Below are 23779 nucleotides of genomic sequence, written 5' to 3' on the forward strand. Positions count from 1 at the left end.
ATACAAATCGCACGAGAGGGACCACAAAACCAGCACCTCTTGCATGCGGCCCAAAATGATGTATGTTGGGAAGGGGTGATGTGTGTTTTCAATATAGAATAATGTACAATTTAGATGTGGTGCCTACCTCTCGATACAGACAACAACCATGAAGGCAAGGTAGTTAAGGACGAGATACGTACGCAGGGTTTGATGTAGGTCGAACCCAGCAATCCGAGCATCTGGGAGGGAATCCTGACAACGCATGAGCTCGAGCTTTGGTTAACCGACATTTGACGGTGACCGACCCTAACACGAACTAGGAGGAATCCATTCATGGCCAACACATACCCCTCATTATCGGTCAAAGGGATGATATATATACACTCGGGGAGCCCACAAATATCCATGTCGTCACAAAAAACCGCACAACACAGACGTGGTCGATCAGAAGACCCCGTATACACTACATGCGGCCCGAAAATATGTATGGGTACCATGGTGTATGATGTGTTTAAATCCCCAATGCACAACTTCAATGGGCCATGCCAACTACATTAAAACATGAACACCGTACCCGACTCCTAGCCTGGTTCAATACCTATGATGTCAGTTTCCCAACTTCGAGGTGGCGGCAGGGGGGGGGTCGTCCCACGCATGCGCTCAAACATTATTTTGTCTAGCATAGGACACATCTATATATATCTATACATCTACATATATACACCTAAATAGTGTGCGAATAACTATGAAAGTTACTCGTTGGATGAAGCCAATCCGATGGTACAGAGATGGAAAATCTGAGCACTACTGGCCGTTGGATATCATCTACATTCCACCAGATTCTACCACATGTACAATCTAGAAAACTCCATGGTTGAACTTAAGCATAATGCACAAACCTCAAAACACAAGCACTTCTCCTTTGTTGTCTAGAATCTTCCATATCTTAATTGCCCAAACCTTTTTTCTAAATGAACTGTCACATTTTGTTTTTACATTTTCAATGCACAATTCATGAATCTTAAAATAGTTTTTTATACAACTAATTGATTTTGGATGAGATGAACTATAAGAATTAAACGAACATCTACATCATGCATATCTGGGAGAAGAGGCGGGAAACTGATGAGAGGAGTGGTGTCGGTGAGAACGACACCTATGGGGTCACTGGGATCCCTTCTACAGTCGGTGGGCGCGGAGTCGTACGAAGAGCAGGTTTAGGAGCAAGCACATGGATCGTTTACCCAGGTTCGGGTCGTGAGGATGCGTAAAACCCTAGTCCTGCTTTGGTGGATGTATTGAGTGTTCCTGAGCTTTCTGAACTAGCTACGGTGGCTGTGTTGTCTCAAAAAGCCGAATCCCTCTCCTGGTCGCCTCGGACCTCCTTTTATAGGAAAAAGGGGTTGCCACAGTGGCACACAGGAGGTGGAAAGGCCTACAGTGCCCGAGCTTATCGCACAGCATTACGAGACAAAGCACATCAAATGTGCTGCGCGGGTGTCCATTAGATTTATCGGGGATGGGAACGAGGCCCGTCCCGTCCGTCGCCACTCCGCCTCGCTTCGACACGCGCCCAGGCTAGCGATGCATGCCGCGCCATGTAGGCAGGCAAGCAGCTGAGGTGGCGCGGTGGTGGGGCCTTCATGAAGATCTGCATGCCGCCACATAGGTGCCTGCTGATTTGGCCTGGAAGCTGCATGTTGCCACGCAGGTGCCTGCCCAGCTGGTTGGCTGGCAGCTGCATGCGAACAGCGGTGGAGTCTTGACTGGTGTGGGCCTGGCAGTGGCCCGGCTGATGCCCTCGGCAAGGGTCTTGTCGGGGGCCCGGCAAGGGTCTTGTCGTGGCATTGCTGTCATCCCCGGCAAGGGTCTTGCCGGGGGTCTTGTGGATTTCCTCGCCTAGGATCCTGCCGATGATCGCCGTCTTGTGGTCCTCATATGAACTTATATGTATATGATCTAGATGAAGATCTGCATGCCACCACAGAGGCGCCTCCCGAGCCTTGGTTCCAACACAGTTGATTGGGTCGGAGCCTGTTGGCTCAAGGGTGTCTTGCTCTGCTGGTGCTGGGCAAGTTGCCCCGACAAGGCTCTTGCCGGGGCTACGGGGGGGGGGGGGGCTCGCCAAGGATCTTGCCAAGGGAGTCCACCTCACTCTCCCGCCCTCCTGCTCTTATGGTCTTGGCGTCGCCTTGGTTGTCTCATGCTTTGGCTTCTTTCCGGCTTCCCTCCTCTGCCCTGCTAAGTGTGGCCGCGGGGCGTGGCTCTGACTGCCCGTACACAAGTAAAGGGGTTAAAAGGAGAGCCCCTACTTTTGTACACCGATAGGAGCCCCCAGGCCTGGGCCACACATAAGAGCGACGCGTTGTTGGGCCATGCCCAAAACAGTGTGCGGGCAGTCAAAGCGGGATTTTACCGCACTAACTTCTCGTCCGTTGTGCTTCCCCATGACCTGCGTCGAACACGCAACATGGAGGGTCATGCGTGACGTGGGGGTCATGCACGGGACGGTTCCCGCATGCATGCGTCACATCGTGGTGAGGAGGCGGCTTGCGCCTTCCCCATAAAAGGAGGGAGGCGCAGAGGCACGGCCCATTTAGTTTGGTGGACTCGGGTTGTGGCCTTCAAGGCGCCCGCGTCCCATGATCACGGGGGTGGGGAGCAGCCACTTCGCCCGTCCCGTTGATGTTGTTCACTCGCCATGTGTCCCTAATGCAGTTGGTAGGAGGTGGAGGCGGGAAACCGGGCCGTCGCTTATTGGGGCAGCGGGCCGGTCCTGATTCCCCGCGCCCCCGATAACCAGATTGGTCGAGTGGGGAAGCCGAGCCCCGACTCCGCTCCTTTATAAGAAGGGCAGGGGGCGGCATTCCACATTCTTCTACCATCTGTCTTCTCCCACCTCCGCTTCTTCCTTCCATCTGCCATGGCGAGAGGAAGCGTTGGCCCTTCGACGGTGGCGGCGAGGGTTGCTGCTCATCAGCGTGTCCCTCCTCCCCAAGAGCTCGTGGCAGCAGAACCGGCCACGAAAGGAAGGGGGAGGGGGCGAGGCCGAGGTATTCGTGGAGGAGGACGGGGCGGTGCATTGGCCTCGCCTCCGCCAGCGACGACTCCCCCGATGGAGCACCATGTCGGGGACCAGCCCCGCGAGTTCTTCATCAGGCTGCGCCGGCCACCATGTCGCCGCCTCCATCTCCCTACTACATTTGCTCGGGAGATGGAGGTCGATCCACCCTAGACCCTCTAGTTGCACATGAAGGGCTGCGGGAATGGCGGCACGCGGGTCGACATCGACTTCCCTACTCCTCACGTCATGTATCTCTTCCGTGGATGGAAGACGTTCACTCGCATCCATAGCCTGACGGCGGGGCTTGTCCTCTACCTCAAGTTAACGGAGGGCAGCTAGCTCTCCATCAAGGTCTTTGGAGATCTCGGAACTCGCTTGAAGTGCTTTGTGGAGAGCTCCTCCGAAGATTCCTCCTCAAGAGGGAGTGACGAGGAGGACAGCGGCAACGACAACGAGGGAGCCGAGTGGCAGGATGCCGACTCCGACTTCGACTCACCGCGCCGCCCCTCCCTCAGCCACGCGCCCTGCCGAGGGCCATCCTCGCCAAGATCTCCATCGGGGCGCTCCCCATCGTCTCCTTGGGCGGCTGGCGTAGGAGGGCCAGAGAAGGCGAAGAAGGCGGGTGGCAGCCGTCAAGTCGGATTACGCGTGCACCGATGCCTTCATCGCGTGTTGCCGGACCGCTGCCTCATCTTCCAGCTCCCCTCCCGGCACCGAGACGTTCTCTTGGTGCCTTCTGCTCCTCGCACCTTGCCTAGGCGCTCTTTTCGCCACCCTGCCCTCTTGTTCCACCTTCTGAGGAGAGGGACAAGAAAAGTATTACGGGCATCTTATCTTTTTTTAGTTTGTAAGCCTGCGGGCACTTGTTAATTCTAAGACATGTAATCCCCTTGCTCATGTTTTTAAGTCCGTATGAACTGTACTTGCATGGGATGTTTTTAATGAAAAGGGGTGCTTGCCGGGTTCTTTGTGCGTGAGCGAGGCCCATGCCAAGGATGAATCCTTGTTATTTTTAAGATAAACATTGTCGCCCGGCAACAGGCCTTGTTGTCTCCCCACTTCGGTTGCATTCTCGCGCTCTTGGAGGAGGAAGGGGCAAAGTAGAGTTAGGCCGCTCGTTCATCTCCTCGCCACCGCGACTACTACCAAATTCCGACCCTGGAGGTAGCTCTTGGGTACAAGAAAAGGGGAGCACGGTGGTTTTTAAGAACATAAACAAGGTTTCACATGTCCCAGTTCTATACGGAAACGCATAATAGGGGGATGAAGGACTTATCTGAATCCGCAGCCCCCGGCAACCTTGGCTTGTCGTGGTTGGATCCTTCTATCTTCAGCCCCCGGAAGTCTTGGCCTACCGGGGCCGGAGCGCCGGTTCGTCCTCTTTTTCCCAAGCAGCTCAGCAGAAGTGCTCGCGCGCCCTGCGAACCAAAGAGAACAGAAAGACGCACACTAGACCACTAGGCTAGGGGTTTGTCGCCGCTAAGCACTATCAACCCTAACCGAGGAAGAGACTTAACCTAGCATGCATGCTATAACTTAGGGCACCATCGCTTCGTTTATTTATGCTCAGGGTCTACGCCTGGCTTTGTACAGAGGGTTACATGCCTTGTCGGCAAGGCTTGTACAAAAGGTGGTTGGCCGAGAGGCCCGGCAACCTTGCCTTCTGGGTAAAACTTGCGAAGATGTTCGATGTTCCAGGAATTGGTCACTCGGACAGCATCTTCGGTCTCCAGGCGGGCTGCGCCGGGCCTGGTGACTCGTATTACCCGATAAGGGCCTTCCCACTTCGGCATAAACTTGTTGGAATTCTTGGCCTACTGAACGCGCCGAAGAACAAGGTCACCTTCCTCAAAGCTTCGGGCATGAACCTTGCGGCTATGGTAGCGGCGCAAGGCTTGCTGGTAGCATGCTGCTCTCACAGCCACCCGAAGACGATCTTCCTCAAGGAGCGTTGCTTCATCTTTCCGCAACTGCTCTTGCTCAAGCTCATCATAAGCGAGCACTTGAGGTGACCCGTATATGAGTTCCATGGGGAGAACTGATTCCGCCCCGTATACTAGGGCAAAGGGTGTCTGGCCGGTGGCTCGATTTGGCGTCGTTCTGATCGACCAAAGAACCGCCGGAAACTCATCAATCTAGCGCCTTCCGCTTTTGTGCAGCTTGTCAAAAGTCTTTGTCCTCAAGCCTCGCTGTACTTCAGCATTTGCCCTCTCCGCCTGGCCGTTGCTCCATGGGTGCACCATGAAAGTGAAACAGACCATGCTGCCGAGGTCTTGGGTGTACTGCATGAAGGTGTGTCTTGTGAACTACGTGCCGTTGTCGGTGATGACTTTGTCTAGCACACCAAAATGGTAGACTAGTGCTACCTCTTGAGCACTGCGTTGGATTTCCCCGAAGAGGAAGGGATGATGCAGCAAACTAGCGTAATATTTCTCTCAGTTTTTGAGAAATAAGGTATCAATTCTGTAGGAGGCTATGCTCGAGTCCCTCGTACCTACACAAAAACAATAGCTCAATGCAACCAACGTGCTTAGGGGTTGCCAATCCCTTCATGGTCACTTACGAAAGTGAGATCTGATAGAGATGATAAATAATATTTTTGGTATTTTTGGTATAGAGATGCAAAGTAAATAAAGTAAAAGCAAAGTAAAAGCAAAGCAATAATAAAGTGATGGAGATTGATATGATGAGAAAGAGACCCGGGGGCCATAGGTTTCACTAGTGGCTTCTCTCAAGATCATAAGTATTCTACGGTGGGTGAACAAATTATTGTTGAGCAATTGACAGAATTGAGCATAGTTATGAGAATATCTAGGTATGATCATGTATATAGACATCACGTCCGAGACAAGTAGACCGAAACGATTCTGCATCTACTACTATTACTCCACTCATCGACCGCTATCCAGCATGGATCTAGAGTATTAAGTTAAAAACACAGTAACGCCTTAAGCAAGATGACATGATGTAGAGGGATAGTTTCATGGAATATGATAAAAACCCCATCTTGTTATCCTCGATGGCAACAATACAATACGTGCCTTGCTACGCCTTCTGTCACTGGGAAAGGACACCGCAAGATTGAACCCAAAGCTAAGAACTTCTCCCATGGCAAGAAAAACCAATCTAGTAGGCCAAACCAAACTGATAATTCGAAGAGACTTGCAAAGATAACCAATCATACATAAAATAATTCAGAGAAGATTCAAATATTATTCATAGATAGACTTGATCATAAACCCACAATTCGTCGATCTCAACAAACACATCGGAAAAAGAAGATTACATCGAATAGATCTCCATGAGAGAGGGGGAGAACATTGTATTGAGATCCAAAAAGAGAGAAGAAGCCATCTAGCTACTAGCTATGGACTCGTAGGTCTGAAGTAAACTACTCACACTTCATCGGAGGGGCTTGGATGATGATGTAGAAGCCCTCCGTGATCGATGCCCCCTGCGGCGGAGCTCCGGAACAGGCCCCAAGATGGGATCTCATGGATACAGAAAGTTGCGACGGTGGAATTAGGTTTTTGGCTCCGTCCCCGATCGTTTGGGGGTACGTGGATATACATAGGAGGAACAAGTACGTCGGTGGAGCTTCGAGGGGCCCACGAGGCAGGGGCGCGCCCTAGGGGGGGCGCCCCCTACCCTCGTGACCACCTCGTGGCTTTCTTGACGGAGGGTCCAAGTCTCCTAGATCTTATCCGATGAGAAAATCACGTTTCCGAAGGTTTCATTCCGTTTGGACTCCGTTTGATATTCCTTTTCTTCGAAACCCTAAAGCAGGCAAAAAACAGCAATTCTGGGCTGGGCCTCTGGTTAATAGGATAGTCCCAAAAATAATATAAAAGTGGAAAATAAAGCCCAATAATATCTAAAACAGTAGATAATATAGCATGGAGCAATCAAAAATTATATATACGTTAGAGACGTATCAACTAGTCCCTTAACTTGATGGCTGACTGTGCTGTCACCTTCCTCACTGCTTCCACCTCCGGCCACTTTGTGAAGTTGTCGATTGCAACGTACAAGTACTCAAAGCCCCCGACAGCGTGAGGGAAAGGGCCAAGTATGTCGAGCCCCCAGACCGAAAACGGCCAGGAGAGAGGGATTGTTTGGAGGGCTTGGGCTGGTTGATGAAGCTTCTTCGAATGGAACTGGCACGCTTCACACCTGGTTACTAGTGCCATCGCATCCTGGAGGGCGGTGGGCCAGAAGAAGCCTTGCCGGCAAGGGCCCTCGACCCTATGTGGGAGCCACATATGCCTCCATGCATCTCTGCCAACAGCTGGAGTCCTTGCTCTCGGGGGACGCACTTCAATTTCACACCATTCAGTCTTTTTCTGTACAGGACGTCATCGACGAACTGGTACAAGGCAGACCGACGGGCTACTTTTTCTGCTTCTTCCTGCTCCTCAGGAAGTTCCCCAGTCTGGAGGAAACGGACGGTATGTTGTGCCCATGCTGGAGCCTGGGGCTCTACGACAAGGACCAAAGGCATCTCTTCCACCACGGGGGCAGCCGTCTCTACGGCCAGGGCTTGGCGCCCTACCGGAGCCAGCTGCCCCTTGCCAGGCTCAGACTCCATGGCAACACCCTTGCCGGCGACCCCTGGGGGCTCGGCGGGGAAGTACTTGTCGGGTCCTGATTTCCCCTGCTTGTTTTGCTCCATTGATGGTTCGACGGATGGTTGAGTTAAACAAAGAAAAAAGGTACCTGGTTCCACAGGTAGCTTGAGCGCAACATCCTTTGACAGGTAGTGAGCGATGTCGTTCTCCGCTCGGGGAACATGCTCCGTTTGTATACCATCAAAGCGCTCCTCCAGCTTCCTCACCTCATCTACGTAGGCGTCCATCAACAAACTCTGGTAATCTTTGTTGACCTGTCTGATGACAAGCTGCGAATCACCCCTGACGATGAGCTTCTTCACCCCGAGGTCTGCCGCCATCCTGAGACCGGCTAGCAGCCCCTCGTACTCAGCAGTGTTGTTTGTGGACATCTCCCTTGGAAGGTGCATCTGGATCACATACTTGAGGTGCTCTCCGGTGGGTGCGACAAGCAGCACACCGGCACCGACGCCTTGCAGCGAGAAAGCCCCATCAAAGTACATGATCCAGTCGCGACTTGCTTCCTTGCCGGGGAGAGCGGTCTCCTGGATTTCTTCGTCGGGCATTGAGGTCCATTCTGCAATGAACTCCGCCAAGACTCTGCTCTGGATTGTCGAAGTACTTTCAAACTTCAACCCAAATCTTGACAACTTCAAAGCCCATTCCACAATCCTTCCGGTCGCATCTGGGTTGTGCAGTATCGGTTGCAACGGGAGGCGGGTGACGACAGTGATCTCGTGGGCTTGGAAGTAATGAAGCATCTTCCTCGAGGCCATAAGGAGGCCGAAGAGCAATTTCTGCACACCGGAGTACCTTAACCTGCCCCCCTACAAGAGGGAGCTGACAAAGTAAACCGGGTGCTGCATCATCTTCTTCTTCTGCACCACTTCACTTGGCTGCGCGGGCCCTGCCCCGATGGCGTCGGACTCTGCCGGGGGCATTGCCTTGCCGGCACCAGGCCCTGCCGGGGAATCTCCGAGTTGCCATCCGCAGGTCCTGCCATTGCCACTGCCTCTTCGTCAACCTCCCTCTATGCCACTAATGCGGCACTGACCACTTGATTCATTGCCGCCAGATACATCAGCAAGGGCTCTTGTGGTTCAGGAGCAACCAGTATTAGCGTAGAGGAAAGGTATTTCTTCAGATCCTACAAAGCCACCTCAGCCTCTGGGGTCCACTCCATTGGGCATGGCTTCTACAAGATTTTGAAAAAGGGAAGGGCACGTTTAGCGGACTTGGAGATGAACTTGCTCATGGCGGCAACGCAACCAGTGAGCTGGTGCACATCCTTGATCCGCTTGGGTGCCTCAATCTGCTCAATAGCCTTGATCTTGTCTGGGTTTGTCTCGATCCCACGCTGTGACACAAAGAACCTGAGAAGTTTTCCTGACGGGACGCCAAAGACACACTCCTCAGGGTTCAGCTTGAGGTTGATCTTGCGTAGGCTGGCAAACATCTCTCCTAGGTCTTGTACAAGGGTCGCCTTGTCCTTGGTTTTGACCACTATGTCGTCCATATATGCTTCCATATTTCTATGTAGCTGGGGTCAAAACCAATCTGGACCGCCCACGCGAATGTCGAGCCAGCACTCTTCAACCTGAAAGGCATCCATAAAAAGCAATACATACCACATGGGGTGATAAAGGTTGTCTTCTCTTCATCTTCTCTTGCCATGAAGATCTGGTGGTAGGCCGAGTAGGCGTCAAGGAATGACAACATATCACACCCGGCCGTGGAGTAAACAATCTAGTCGATGCGCGGCAACGGGAAGGGGTCCTTAGGGCAAGCCTTATTGACATCTGTGTAGTCAATACACAGCCTCCACTTCCCATTTGCCTTGCACACCACTACCGGATTGGCCAACCACGTCGGATGGAGCACTCCTCTCACCAAACCCACCACTTCCAATTTCCTGATCTCCTATGTGATGAACTCCTGTCATTCCAAAGCTTCCTTCCCGACCTTCTGCTTGACGGGTCATGCATGGGGACAGACAGCAAGGTGGTGCTCAATCACTTCCCTGGGAACGCCGGGGATGTCGGATGCTTACCACGCAAACACATCGACATTCACCCGCAGGAAAGCGATGATCGTGCTTTCCTATTTGCTGTCGAGGGTGGAGCTTATGGTGAAAGCCCCTCCCATGCCATCCGCCTTGACGAACACACTCTTGGTCTCTGGTGGTGCAGCTCTGGATTTTTTGCTCTTGCCGGTAGAGCTCTCGGACACGTCCTCGACGGTGGCACAACACTACGAAGAGGTGCGCTTGCCGGAGTGGGTGCGAGAGGTCTTGCCGGTATTCTTCTCCCCTCCTGGGGCTTCAATGACAGGGGCAAGTGCCTTGGTGGCAGCTGCTGCAACTGCTTCTTGATAGAGTTGGTCAGCGCAGATCAGCGCATCCTTCTTGTTGGAGGGGACGGTGATGATGGTCATCGGCCCAGGCATCTTCAGCGTGTTGTAGGCATAGTGAGACGCCGCCGTGAACTTGGCTAGTGCCAGGCGGCCAAGGATCCCGTTGTAGGGCAAGGTGATCTCGGCCACATCGAAGACGATCCTTTCTGTCCTGTAGTTCAACTCACCCCCAAACGTCACGGGTAATGTGACCTTCCCCTTCGGCTGGCTCCTTCCCGGACTGACCCCTTGAAACGCACCCGTTTCCTCAAGGTCTCCATCGGGAATTTGCAGCCTTTTGATCAAGACGGGCGAGATCAAGTTCAGGCTGTCCCCGCTGTCAACCAACATCTTGTTCACCTTGAGGTTGCGTATCATCGGCGAGACCAACAATGGCAAACACCCGACCGTAGTCGTGCGGTCATGGTGGTCCTCAGCATCAAAGATGAGGGGCGTGCTGGACCACTTTAGTGGCTTCTAAGCGTCAAACGATGGCTCTGCTGTTGTAATCTCACGTGCCCACTACTTGAGGTGACGGTGAGAAGTGTGCAGCGAGGCTCCACCATCGACGCAAATGGCCTCTTTAGCCTTCTGAAACTCTTGCTCGCCGGATTCGTCCGCCTCATCATGATCATCGTCTTCTTGCTTCTTGTCACGGACCCAAGCGGGCCTCTCTTGCTGGTTATCCTTGCCGCGGCAGCCTCCTTGCCTGTCACGCTTCTTGCCGAATCCTTCGGCACCATCCCGACCCTTCTCCTTGTCCTGCCTCTCATATTTGGCTTTTTGATTTTCAGCAAGGAGCTCAACTTGTCGACAGTTATGGAGGTCGTGGCCCATGGCTTGTCGGTAGCCTCCAAGGCCCGGCAAGCGGCGCACCAGGCAATCTCCTTGCCGGGGTCGTCTGCTTTAGCCTTCTTGGCAGCGCTGGTGTCACTGGATCCCTCGATGGCAAGCACGGTCTTGTCCTTGCGTCTCCTGTTGCAACGCCGACCCTTCTTCGTCGGGGCAGCTGTGTCTTCGTCGGTAGAGTCGGTTTCCGCACCGGCGTCCTTGCCGGGGTACTTCCTTCCCTCTTCAGCCCGGGCGCATCTATCGGCCAGCACGTAAAGTTCGGCCACGTCCTTGACCTTGTTCATTGCTAGCTCTTCACGCATCTTGCGGTTACGCACATTCTGATGGAATGCGCTGATTACAATGGCAGGATGACCATCTGGGATGTTTTATTGCACTCGGCTGATCCTCTGTATGTACTTGCGCAAGATTTCACCTTCCTTCCGGGAATGATATACAAATCACCCACCCGTCAAATGCTGAGGAACTCTGATGGGTGGGTCTTGCCGTTGTACTTCTCGCCGACACCGGGCTTGAACATGCGGTGGGACGGCCACTGGAACTGCCGCAACCCATGGGTAAAGGTTGGGCAAACCACCTCATAAGGTAGGCCGCCGGAGCCTCCCGGTGCTGGGTGGTCCATAGCGGGCCCCACCCGCCTGTCTGACTGGTGGCGCATATTGCACCGGCGCTCGATGGTGGTTCGAGCGTCTTCATGGGCTCGCTCCCGAAGAACCTGGCGTTGGTCACAGTGGGTCGGTGGGTCAGACGATGCTCTGGCAATGTCATCACAAGCGTCATCACGACGGACTGACATCCGCGGTGGCTGGCGTGGAGGAGGAGAGTGCACCGTGGCCGCAGCGTCTCCGTCCCCTCCACTGGCGGCATGCAGTAGCTAGATGGAGCACCGGCCCGAGGGCCCTGCTGGCCGTGGCTCATCTTTGTTGGCGACGCTGACAAGGCTCCGGATGGTGGCTCTCCACTCGTCGAGCTTCTCTACGGCGGGAGGGAAGTCGAGGAGCAGTTGCGCGCGCGCCAAGGCTTCTGCTAGCATGGGTGGCGGCGAAAGTTGCGTGGACCATGGCGTGCTTCAACTTCTAACCACGTTAGAAGGAGCTCTGTCATGGCCCAGTGGTTGTGCGCCATCTTCGCCAGCACTTCGGCGGGCACGTTGGCCTCCTTCGTCCCATGGATGATGCACAGGACTCTTCCCACGGCGGCGTCCAGGGTCACCAATGTGGTTACACTGCTCGTCGCGCACAACCTCGGAAGAGCACACTGTGGGCGCCGGAGTGGGAGCCTTGGAGGTCGCCATGTCGTCCGCGGGTGGTACGGTGATGCCCCCGGAGGGTCCCGCGCCGCCTGCGGGGGCCCCAGCTCCGTCTTTGGAATTCACGGCGTGTGGTCCGTCGCCTTGTGCACGAACGACGCTGCTCGCCATGCTCTGACTGCCAGAGCGATGTTGGTGCTCGCTGGTCGCGCCTCGGGTTCTGTCCATGATCGGCCCGCTGCTCGCCCACACTGGTACGGGCCGTCCGGATCCCGACGAACCGACCGCCGTGGCCGCCTTCTTCTCGGGAGCCATGGCGACGAAGAACTGCTAGGCTAACTGATAGACCAGATTCTCACAACTGCGCCCCCTTTCCTGGCACGCCAAAGATGTCAGTGAGAACGACACCTATGGGGTCACTGGGATCCCTTCTATGGTCGGAGGGCGCGGGGTCGTAAGAAGAGCAGGTCTAGGAGCATGAACACGGATCGTTTACCCAGGTTCGGGCCGTGAGGATGCGTAAAACCCTAGTCCTGCTTTGGTGGATGTATTGAGTGTTCTTGAGCTTTCTGAACTAGCTACGGTGGTTGTGTTGTCTCAAAAAGCCGAATCCCTCTCCTGGTCGCCTCAGACCTCCTTCGATAGGAGAAATGGGTTGCCACAGTGGCACACAGGAGGTGGAAAGGCCTACAGTGCGCGAGCTTATCCCACGGCATTACGAAACAAAGCGCATTAAATGCGCTGCGTAGGTGTCCATTAGCTTTATCGGGGACGGGAACAAGGCCCGTCCCGTCCGTCGCCGCTCCGCCTCGCTTCGACACGCGCCCAGACTAGCGACGCATGCAGCGCCATGTAGGCAGGCAAGCAGCTGAGGTGGCGTGGTGGTGGGGCCTTCATGAAGATCTGCATGCCGCCACGTAGGTGCTTGCTGATTTGGCCTGGAAGCTGCATGTTGCCACACACGTGCCTGCCCAGCTGGTGGAGTCTTGACTGGTGCAGGCTTGGCAGTGGCCCTGCTGATGCCCTCGACAAGGGTCTTGCCGTGGGATTGCTGTCATCCCCGGCATGGGTCTTGCCAGGGGTCTTGTGGATTTCCTCGGTTAGGAACCTGCCGAGGGTCGCCGTCTTCTGGTCCTCATCTGAACTCATATGTTTATGATCTTGACGAAGATCTACATGCCACCACAAAGGCGCCTCCCGAGGCTTGGTTCCAACGCAGTTGATTGGGTCAGAGCCTGTGGGCTCAAGGGTGGCTCGCTCTGCTGGTGCTAGGCAAGTTGCCCCGGCAAGGCTCTTGCCGGGGCTGCGCGGGGGGGGGGTGCGCCTCCGCAAGGATCTTATCGAGGGAGTCCACCTTGCCCTCTCGCCCTCCTGTGCTTCTGGTATTGGCGTCGCATTGGTTGTCTCATGCTTCGGCTTCTCTTTGGCTTCCCTCCTCTACCCTGCTAAGTGTGGCCGCGGCGCATGGCTCTGACTACTCATGCACAAGTAAAGGGTCAAAAGGAGAGCCCCTACTTTTGTACACCAACAAGTGGCGAGAAACGGTAGCTTGTTTTGAATGAAAACCTAGTAGAGAAGGAAGCGTGAGCTACACGATGCATACGCACAGTGTTACCCATGTACTGCATGTGCTGTCGAAAGGGATCAGGATTGACGTTCGATCTGGTAGCATCCAATGGTGCACACGTACGATCCATGGGGTTTGGGTTCTGGCCAGTCAGAACACACGACTGAGATCACGCGCGCAGCGAGAGAGGGGTATCATACGAAAACCTACATTCGGTGGAAAAAGATGAAAACCACGAGAAAAAGATGTTTAGAAGTTTCAAAAAAATTCAAAAAAAATGTGGGATGTTAAGTGGATGATGTTTTATTGCCACACAAAATTTCAAGTTGAAACACATTACGAGATGTGAGCTATGAAAAAGAAAAAATCAGTGTTGAATAGTGCTGAATAGTAAAGTCACTATGTAGGGCGGAATTTGTCTTTTTCATAGCTCACATCTCGTAATGTTTTTCAACTTGAAATTTTGTGTCGCAATAAAACATCAGCTTCTTAACATCCCATATTTTTTTCACATTTTTATGAAACTTTAAAATATGGTTTCCAAGAAGTTTTCGTTGAATATCGGCTTCCGTGAGTGAACTGTGTGCTATTTGAAAACATTTCGTGAGAAGAATCTAGGTTTTTACATCCCTGTAAATCCAAAACTAAGCTGAAAATCATGAAACCTGCCATGGTGTCACGACATGGCACTTATATGTCAAGGAATATTTTTCGTCCATTTTGGCGCAAGTTTTATTACAAGCCTCTTACAAACTGGAGCTTCTCTCAAAGAAGCCTCGTGGTTCCGATAGGGAAGCGTGTCCCCCTTGTGGGAAAAACGTAATCACTGCCTCTTTTCTCCTTGTATTTTCTTCTACGGGCAACATGGAATGACAAGATATCCGTGCTGAAATTTGAACTTATTTAGGGTTCATTTGGCCTTTTTATACACTAATTGAGTTTCCTAGGCATTTAATGTCCATAATTCAAATCTGAACTACAAATACATGCTCGAGTTCACCAAAATGGCTAGAAAAATTATACATGTGTCCTTGGGTGCATGTTGAGGTCCCATGCCAGGAATGGGAACGAATTACAACCGTCCGGTGTCATGGCTCGTTCTCAAACATTTCTAATCTCGGTTTTTAAGTCCCCATAAATCCTAAACTTATGAGAAAGTCATCAAAGGTGGCATGGTGTCACATCATGGCACCACTAGTCCAGCGACGTCCTAAACAAACGGTTTAAAACCCCTTTCCATGACGGCATTGGGAACTGTCGCCAAGTGAGTGTGTGCGATAGGGTGTCCTTCCCACACGACCTCCAAATCCTTGGGGATAGGCCCTCCTGTGACCCAGGCTGGGGCCGTGTGCGATTGGGCGAGGCATCGAAACCCAATCATTTCTGTAGGTATGTACATCCCACATGGTGAATCCCAGAAATCATTTCCATAGGTATGTACATCCCACATGGTGAATCCCAGAAATCATTTCCGTAGGTATGTACGTCACACACGGTGAATCCCAGAAATCATTTCCCTAGGTATGTACATCCCACACGGTGAATCCCAGAAATCATTTCTGTAGGTATCTACATCCCACACGGTGAATCCCAGAAAATCATTTCTGTAGGTATGTACATCCCACAATGTTCTTTGTGTGGAAACGTTTGTGCAAGGTGGCCTAACGCAAACAGTTCACTGCCGGAAGCCGTGTGTGATTGTTAGTTGATGGAACACGCCTACTTTCTAGAAACTGTGCGGGTTGTTTGAGTTCATCGCCCACGGTGCTGTCTGAGTAACCGTTTGTAATAGAAAACCCCAATAAGCAGGGTAATTAGCCTATTATTGATCATCCATGTACTAATCAAATTGATATTTCTTATAAAACACGCCAGATATTTCATATCCATATAAAAGCAACCAGGATTTCATAATCGAATTACATTAGATAGCTTCGGCACTCAGTTACGCCATTACACAACAGCACCAAGTTTCACATGCAGCATCAAAAACCTTTGGAAACTAGCATCATACATGGTAAATAGACAGATGAATCTCATCTGGGAAACTGCAAAAGCGGAAGGCAAATATTGAGCCTTCAGTGATGTTGAATGTCCTCGCAACTTCAGGCCAGTGGCTATGGATAATTGCCCGCCCAACCTTCGTCCTCTTCAGCAAGACTTCAATATTGTACCGTGGGTGTTGAATGAATACCTTCCTCGCCTCTTGACCATGCAGGTGGTTTGAGAGGTAATCATTGGTGAACTGCTTTGAAAAGTACTGAAAACAAAGCTATGCATAAATTGCTATTGTAAATTTTGAAATGGCGCAAGGTGTAAAAACAAGGTAAAAGAGTTGGTACCATCCTATAGTTGACTGATGTCTTCTTCATTGTGCAAACAAAGATCTTGCTGTTATTCGTTGCAAGTTTCTTCATACTAACAATATTTCTAAGTTTCTTGACTTGACTAATATTCATGGACATCTCATTTCCCCATATGCAAAATGGGTCGAACAGTGGGTCTAAGCCTCTAACAGGAGGACCTACATGTGCAAGACCAAATTGTAAGAAACCTAAATATTAGAATGATTCCTGCAACCGCACAATAATGTGCTATTAGCCAAAGGACCCTGCTTGAAAAAACCTCGATGGTAAACCACAGTGTCCCCCATTGTTTCCCTGCAACACACATAAGGAAGATCTTGATTAGGTTAACTGAGAGTTGCCATACTATCAGTAGAATATGTATTGAGTACAACCAAATTCGATTGGTGTCACATCCATAACAATACAAAATTGTACCCACAGCAAATGAAAATCAAATTGCAGAACTGAACCAAACAGGTAAATGGACAACAGACCAAATGAACCAAAATAGTAAACTGAGCACGACATTGCAGAATAGAAACATGTACTAGAAGATAAGACAGTTAACAAAACAAAGAATGCTTGAGAACAGTAGGACGAGATGTAGCACTTGTTGGACCAAAGTGTTAACTAAACATTACATTTCAGAGGACCAAACTGTTAACTGAACATCAGATTGCATATTAACATTACAGAGGACAAATCACTAGAAGGCACTGGCGGTGGCCTTGAGAAAACATCACAAACTATATTTTAAAGTAGACAACCGCGCGGCGGTGTCGACGGTGGCCTTAAAGACGAGGTGCTCCTCCAAGATCTGGCGGTCGACACGCATGTCAGCCATAGCGACCTCATTCGCGCATGCGATCGCATGCTACTCAGCTCCACGTTATACTGCGTGTAAAATGGCTGTGGGCGGCGCTTAATTGGAGGAGGGAGGCGGTGATTTTGGCGGAAGGTGTCGCTCTATGAGTCGGGGCATGTGGGACAGGAAAGGAGGAGGATGGTGTGGGTGAGATGTGGATTACCTGACCATATCGACGAGGCCGCGCTACAAGAAGAAGGGTCGCCGGCGAGGAGGCGGAGCTACAAGAAGAAGGGTAGCCGGGGAGGAGGCGGCGCTGCAAGAAGAAGAGTCGCCGGCGAGGAGTCTGAGCTGCCAGTAACCAGCAGTGAAGGTTTCAACTTGGAAAGCAAGGAGGAAGAGTGGAAATGTGGCTTTTGGTAGGAGGGAGGGGGCGGGGAGATAGATATTTCCGCGGTGGCAAAAAATTTCGCTCGGTGCCGCGAGAAACTGGTGCGCAAGTGTGGCTCAAGCGGGGCGTGGACTGTAGACGATGAAGCTTCCTGCGTAAGCCAAACAAGACAGTGTGCCAAGATATTTTATATCGCATCCCACACGATTCTTTCTAGTAAACTGTTTGTGGTATACCTGATTTTTTCATTATGTTTTGAAAGACAAAATGGTGTTACGAAGGGAAAGGATGGTGTTTGTATTGCTAGAATATTTACGTACAGTGAACATGCAACTAGTACATGAGTTTCGTGTTTAAATTTGGAATTATTCCGGGTTCGTTTGGCATTTTTATGTATTAATTGAGTTTCTAGGCATTTAATGTGAATAATTCAAATTTGAACTACAAGCACATGCTCTAATGCACCAAAGTTTGCTGAAAAATCACATGTGTGTCTTTGGGTGAATTTATAGGTCCCATACAAGAAATGGGAATAAAATTCAAACACCTGGGTGTCGTGGCTTGGCCGGAATGATTGAGAAACTTGGTTTTTTTTAATTCCTGTAAATCCAAAACACGGCTGAAAATCATGAAACTTGCCATGGTATCATGATATGGCACCAACATATTGTAGTAATTTTTTTGGCCAAATTGGGACAAGCTTTGGTGTAAGGTTCTTGCAAACCGGAGCTTCCCTCAACAAGGCTCCTGGTTCCGAGAGGGAACGTGTCACCTCCGTGTGTGAAACGATATACATACACTGCCTTCTCTTGCCTTAATTTTTTTACACAGGCAGATTAGACCAAATAGAAGTATCATGCTAAATTTTGGAATTATTCCATGTTTGTTTGGCATTTTTATACATTAATTGAGTTTCTGCGCATTTAATGTGTATATTTCAAATTAGAACTACAAGCACAGGCTCCAGTGCACCAAAGTTGTTTGAAAAATCACATGTGTGTCCTTGGATGAATTTCTAGGTCCCATGCAAGAGATTGGAGTGAAATTCAAACATCTGCGCATCGTGGCTCTACCGGAAAGATTGAGAAACTTTGTTTTTTAATTCCTGTAGTTCCAAAACACGCCTGAAAATCATGAAACTTGGCATGGTCTCATGACATGGCACCACCATGCTACGGTAATTTTTTTGGCCGAATTGGGACAAGCTTTGGTGTAGGCTCCTTGCAAACTGGAGCTTCTCTCAAGAATGCTCGTGGTTCCGAGAGGGAACGTGTCACCTCCGTGTGCGAAACGACATAGGTACACTGCCTTTTCCCGCCTTAATTTTTTACACAGCCAGATTAGACCAAATAGAAGTACCGTGCTAAATTTTGGAATTATTCCAGGTTCGTTTGGCATTTTTATACATTAACTAAGTTTCTGGGCATTCAATGTTGTGATAGCCTGGCTTAAGAGGGATGATAGACTACTCATATCAATAAGGAATTCCTTCTTTTCCGGGAGCCCATTCGGACAGAACTCCAAAGTTAAGCGTGCTCAGCTTGGAATAGTGTCAGGATGGGTGACCGACCGGGAAGTTGCTCCCGGGTGCGCACGAGTGAGGACAAAGTGCGCAGAAAAGACTAGTATTGATCTGTGGGGCTAGTCTAAATCCCGCCAGGAGTAACGGCCACCGGCGGGTGTGTCCGGGGCGTTACAAGTTGGTATCAGAGCCGACCCTCGCGGTTACACGGATGTTTGCGGACAGGTGCACGGTCATGTTGTTCATGACGTTTGTGACCCGTCGTGGCACACGACATGACACATGTACCGGACTAGATGCACAGATGTTTGTGCTAAGAGGGAACGTTCCTGTGGCCCGACGAGGACGTCGGTTCCTCTGAGTGGGGGTGTATGTGATAGCCTGGCTTAAGAGGGATGATAGACTACTCATATCAATAAGGAATTCCTTCTTTTCCGGGAGCCCATTCGGACAGAACTCCAAAGTTAAGCGTGCTCAGCTTGGAATAGTGTCAGGATGGGTGACCGACCGGGAAGTTGCTCCCGGGTGCGCACGAGTGAGGACAAAGTGCGCAGAAAAGACTAGTATTGATCTGTGGGGCCAGTCTAGATCCCGCCAGGAGTAACGGCCACCGGCGGGTGTGTCCGGGGCGTTACAAATGTGCATAATTCAAATTTGAACTACAAGCACATGCTCCAGTGCACCAAAGTTGTTTAAAAAATCACATGTGTGTCCTTGGATGAATTTCTAGGTCCCATGCAAGATATGGGAGAGAAATTCAAACATCTGGGCATCGTGGCTCAGCCGGAAAGATTGAGAAACTTGGTTTTTTAATTCCTGTAATTCCAAAACATGCCTGAAAATCATGAAACTTGGCATGATCTCATGACATGGCACCAACATGCTGCGGTAATATTTTTGGCCGAGTTTGGACAAGCTTTGGTGTAAGCTTCTTGCAAAGCGGAGCTTCCCTCAAGAAGGCTCGTGGTTACAAGAGGGAATGTATCACCTGCGTGTGCGAAACGACATACATACACTGCCTTCTCCCGCCTTAATTTCTTTACACAGCCAAATTAGACCAAATAGAAGTACCGTGCTAAATTTTGGAATTATTCCAGGCTCGTTTCACCTTTTTATACATTAATTGAGTTTCTGGGCATTTAATGTGCATAATTCAAATTTGAATTAAAAGCACAGGATCTAGTGCACCAAACTTGTTTGAAAAATCACATGTGTGTCCTTGGATGAATTTCTAGGTCCCATGCAAGAGATTGGAGTGAAATTCAAACATCTGGGCGTCGTGGCTCAGCCAGAAAGATTGAGAAACTTGGTTTTTTAATTCCTGTAATTCCAAAACACGCCTGAAAATCATGAAACTTGGCATGTTTTCATGACATGGCACCTACATGTTGCGGTAATTTTTTTGGCTGAATTGGGCCAAGCTTTGGTGTAAGCTTCTTGCAAACCGGAGCTTCCCTCAAGAAGGCTCATGGTTCCGAGAGGGAACGTGTCACCTCTGTGTGCGAAACGACATACGCACACTGCCTTCTCTCGCCTTAATTTCTTTACACAGCCAGATTAGACCAAATAGAAGTACCGTGCTAAATTTTGGAATTATTCCTGGCCCGTTTCGCCTTTTTTAGACATTAGTTGAGTTTCTGGGCATTTAATGTGCATAATTAAAATTTGAATTACAAGCACATGCTCCAGTGCACCAAAGTTGTTTAAAAAATCACATGCGTGTCCTTGGGTGAATTTCTACATCCCATGCAAGAGATGGGAGTGAAATTCAAACATCTGGGCATCGTGGCTCGGCCAAAAAGATTGCGAACTTGTTTTTTTATTCCTGTAATTCCAAAACATGCCTGAAAATCACGAAACTTGGCATGGTGTCATGACATGGCACCAACATGCTGCGTTAATTTTTTTGCCCAAATTGGGACATGCTTTGGTGTAAGCTTCTTGCAAACTGGAGCTTCCCTCAAGAAGGCTCGTGGTTCCGAGAGGGAACGTGTCACCTTCGTGTGCGAAATGACATACGTATACTGCCTTCTCCCGCCTTAATTTTTTTACACAGCCAGATTAGACCAAATAGAAGTACCGTGCTAAATTTTGGCATTATTTCGGGTTCGTTTGGCCTTTTTATACATTAATTGAGTTTCTGGGCATTTAATGTGCATAATTCAAATTTGAACTACAAGCACATGCTCCAGTGGACCAAAGTTGTTCGAAAAATCACATGTGTGTCCTTGGGTGAATTTCTAGGTCCCATGCAAGAGATGGGAGTGAAATTCAAACATCTCAGCGTCGTGGCTCAGCGTCGTGGCGTGGCTTGGACAAACTTGGTTTTTTAATTCCTATAATTCCAAAACACCCTTGAAAATCATGAAACTTGGCATGCTCTCATGACAGGGCACCAACATGCTATGGTAATTTTTTTGTCCGATTTGCGAAGGCAAACACATTAACAATCAACAAAGTCCTTTTGGAACAAGTGCTGTCACGTTACAAATCGGAAACGCAAGTATTATTGAAACCGTGGGCGTTCTACTTACCAATTACGTGTGGCCAGGCATCCCCTTTTTTATTGGCTAGGAGGTGTCGTGCGGGGTAGCTATGTGAGTGTGGGAGGCGTGCGATCAGACCCCTACGCGTGCTCAGCGGGAGGAGAGCCCTTTTGACCGCTACCCGCCGTGCACCTCCCTCCCAACGTCTCCATTAATGGCGCCCGAGCACCTATTCTACGGCGTGGCTATATGTCTCACTGGACTGAGATTTAGGAGAGAAAAATGAAAGTCTTAAAACAAAGTTTTGCATGGATCTTGATGTAAGATCCGACGGACCTACATAGCATCGACTGCGACTTATAGCAAGCATGATGAATATAAGGACGATGACATTGGATAATAATTGTCTTACATATTCATAAACATAATTAAAAAAGCCACATGCGGCAATGCTCGATATACACAAGGGCAAAAGAAGAAGGAAGCCACAGCAGGAACTAGTCTCCCCGGCGGGCAGCAACGAGCTCTTTCTTGTCCTCAAGATGCTGGTTGAGAGCATCCACAGATCCCTCCCCCAGCCTTCTACGCTCGATGCGCATCATGGAATTTTCTTCCATAAGTTTCTCGACGATGACGACGGTCCCTCTTCAACAAGGCAGTCGTCTGCTCCAGTTGCTCCGCACTTCCGACGATCTTCGCCCTCAGCAGGTCACGCTCGGCCCGGAGCTTCGCATTGCTCTCATTTAGTTGCCGGATGACGTTGGTAGACTGTTCAAATGAGGCTTGCAGGTCATCCTGCAACCTCGCTGACCTGGAGATCTGATCCATCTGCCTGATGACGAGGGCACGCATGCGCCTGTAAGAGTCCACGCCTGCCCGCGAGGTAATTTCCTAGGCCGCCGCGGTGTGGGAGGACATCTCTGCTGCATTCACGGCGCGGTAGGACATCTCTTCTGCTTTCGCGGCGTGGCCGGACCAGTCTGCTGCATCAACGGCACGGCGGGTCCTCTGTGCTGCTTCGGTGACGCGGCAAGACCTCTCTGCTACTACGGCCGTGCGGCGGGACATGTTGGCTACTTTCGTGGCAAGGCAGGACATCTCTCGTGCTCCCGCTTCCTGGTTCGCCCCTCCCTGGTGGCAATCTCTCGAACCAGAACTCACGCTGGCCATGGAGGACGGAAGAGAACGATGATGAATGACTTGTTTGTTTTTGAGTTTTTGTGGATGAGGAGTTGAGGAGGAATGTGCAGTCATCTTGGAGTAGTAGTATTTATAACCGCGTAGTAATACGCTCCTAAGTGGGAAACCATTTAGGTTTTGATCGGTGTGAACAGGTTTGCAATTTGGAATGTGACGGGATGCATGCTCAAAGTTTACTGATGGTTATAAGTGCGGCAATATTCTCGGAAGGCGTAACGTGGGCACATATGCCTTCTCGACCGCATACGTGGCGTTTGCACCATTGGGTGCACCGCAATAGGCAATGTCAGCACCATGGCCCACGGTTCTTTTAATTAGAATGTGTGTGCCCGTCTAGCACACACACGTTGATCTATCTAACTTTTTCAGTTTGTTGTGCCTAATCGCAAACAGTTCATCCATGTGAAGTGTATGCCATCAATCGCAGACACTTTGATCTGGCTAACCCATTTCTGTTCTGTTCCCTAATTGCAAACAATTAATCCTTGTGAAGCGTATTCCGTCAACCACACACACCTTGATCTGGCTGACCGTTTCTTTTGTGTTGCCTAATCACATGCAGTTCATCCAAGTGAACCGTATGATGTGTATCGCACACGCCTTCATTGGGTTGCATGTTTTTTGTTCCTCCTCATCGCAAACAGTTAATTGAACTGAAATGTATGCCCTTCATCGCACACGCAACTAAAACCTGAACCATGTTTGATGCATCCGTCATCGCAAAAGTTTTATACATTTCTGACGGTTTTCATACAGCACTGTTTGCGATTATTGCATCGCATACAATTTCTCGAAGGGTCTCTGATTGTAGTGTCACGTTAGCAGCATCCTGCAGTAGTGCACATATATGCCGTGGTAAAAACAGTGTCCAATTTTGGCCAAGCTTTATTACAAACCTCTTACAAAAATTGGAGCTTCTCTCAAAGAAGCCTCGTGGTTCCGATAGGGAAACGTTTTCCCCTTGTGGGCTAAACGTAATCACTGCCTCTTTTCGCCTTGTATTTTCTACCACGGGCAACATGGAACGATAGGATATTCGTGCTAAAATTTAAACTTATTCAGGGTTTGTTTGGCCTTTTTATACACTAATTGAGTTTCCTAGGCATTTAATGTCCACAATTCAAATCTAAACTACAAATGCATGCTCTAGTTCACCAAAATGGGTAGAAAAATTATACATGTATCCTTGGGTGCATGTTTAGGTCACATACTAGGAATGGGAATGAATTACAACTGTACCGGTGTCATGGATCGTCCTCAAACATTTCGAATCTCAGTTTTTAAGTCCCCATAAATCCTAAAAACACCAGAAAGT

Source organism: Triticum urartu, chromosome 3 (genome assembly GCF_003073215.2).
Source record: "Triticum urartu cultivar G1812 chromosome 3, Tu2.1, whole genome shotgun sequence".
In the NCBI taxonomy this organism is placed as follows: domain Eukaryota; kingdom Viridiplantae; phylum Streptophyta; class Magnoliopsida; order Poales; family Poaceae; genus Triticum; species Triticum urartu.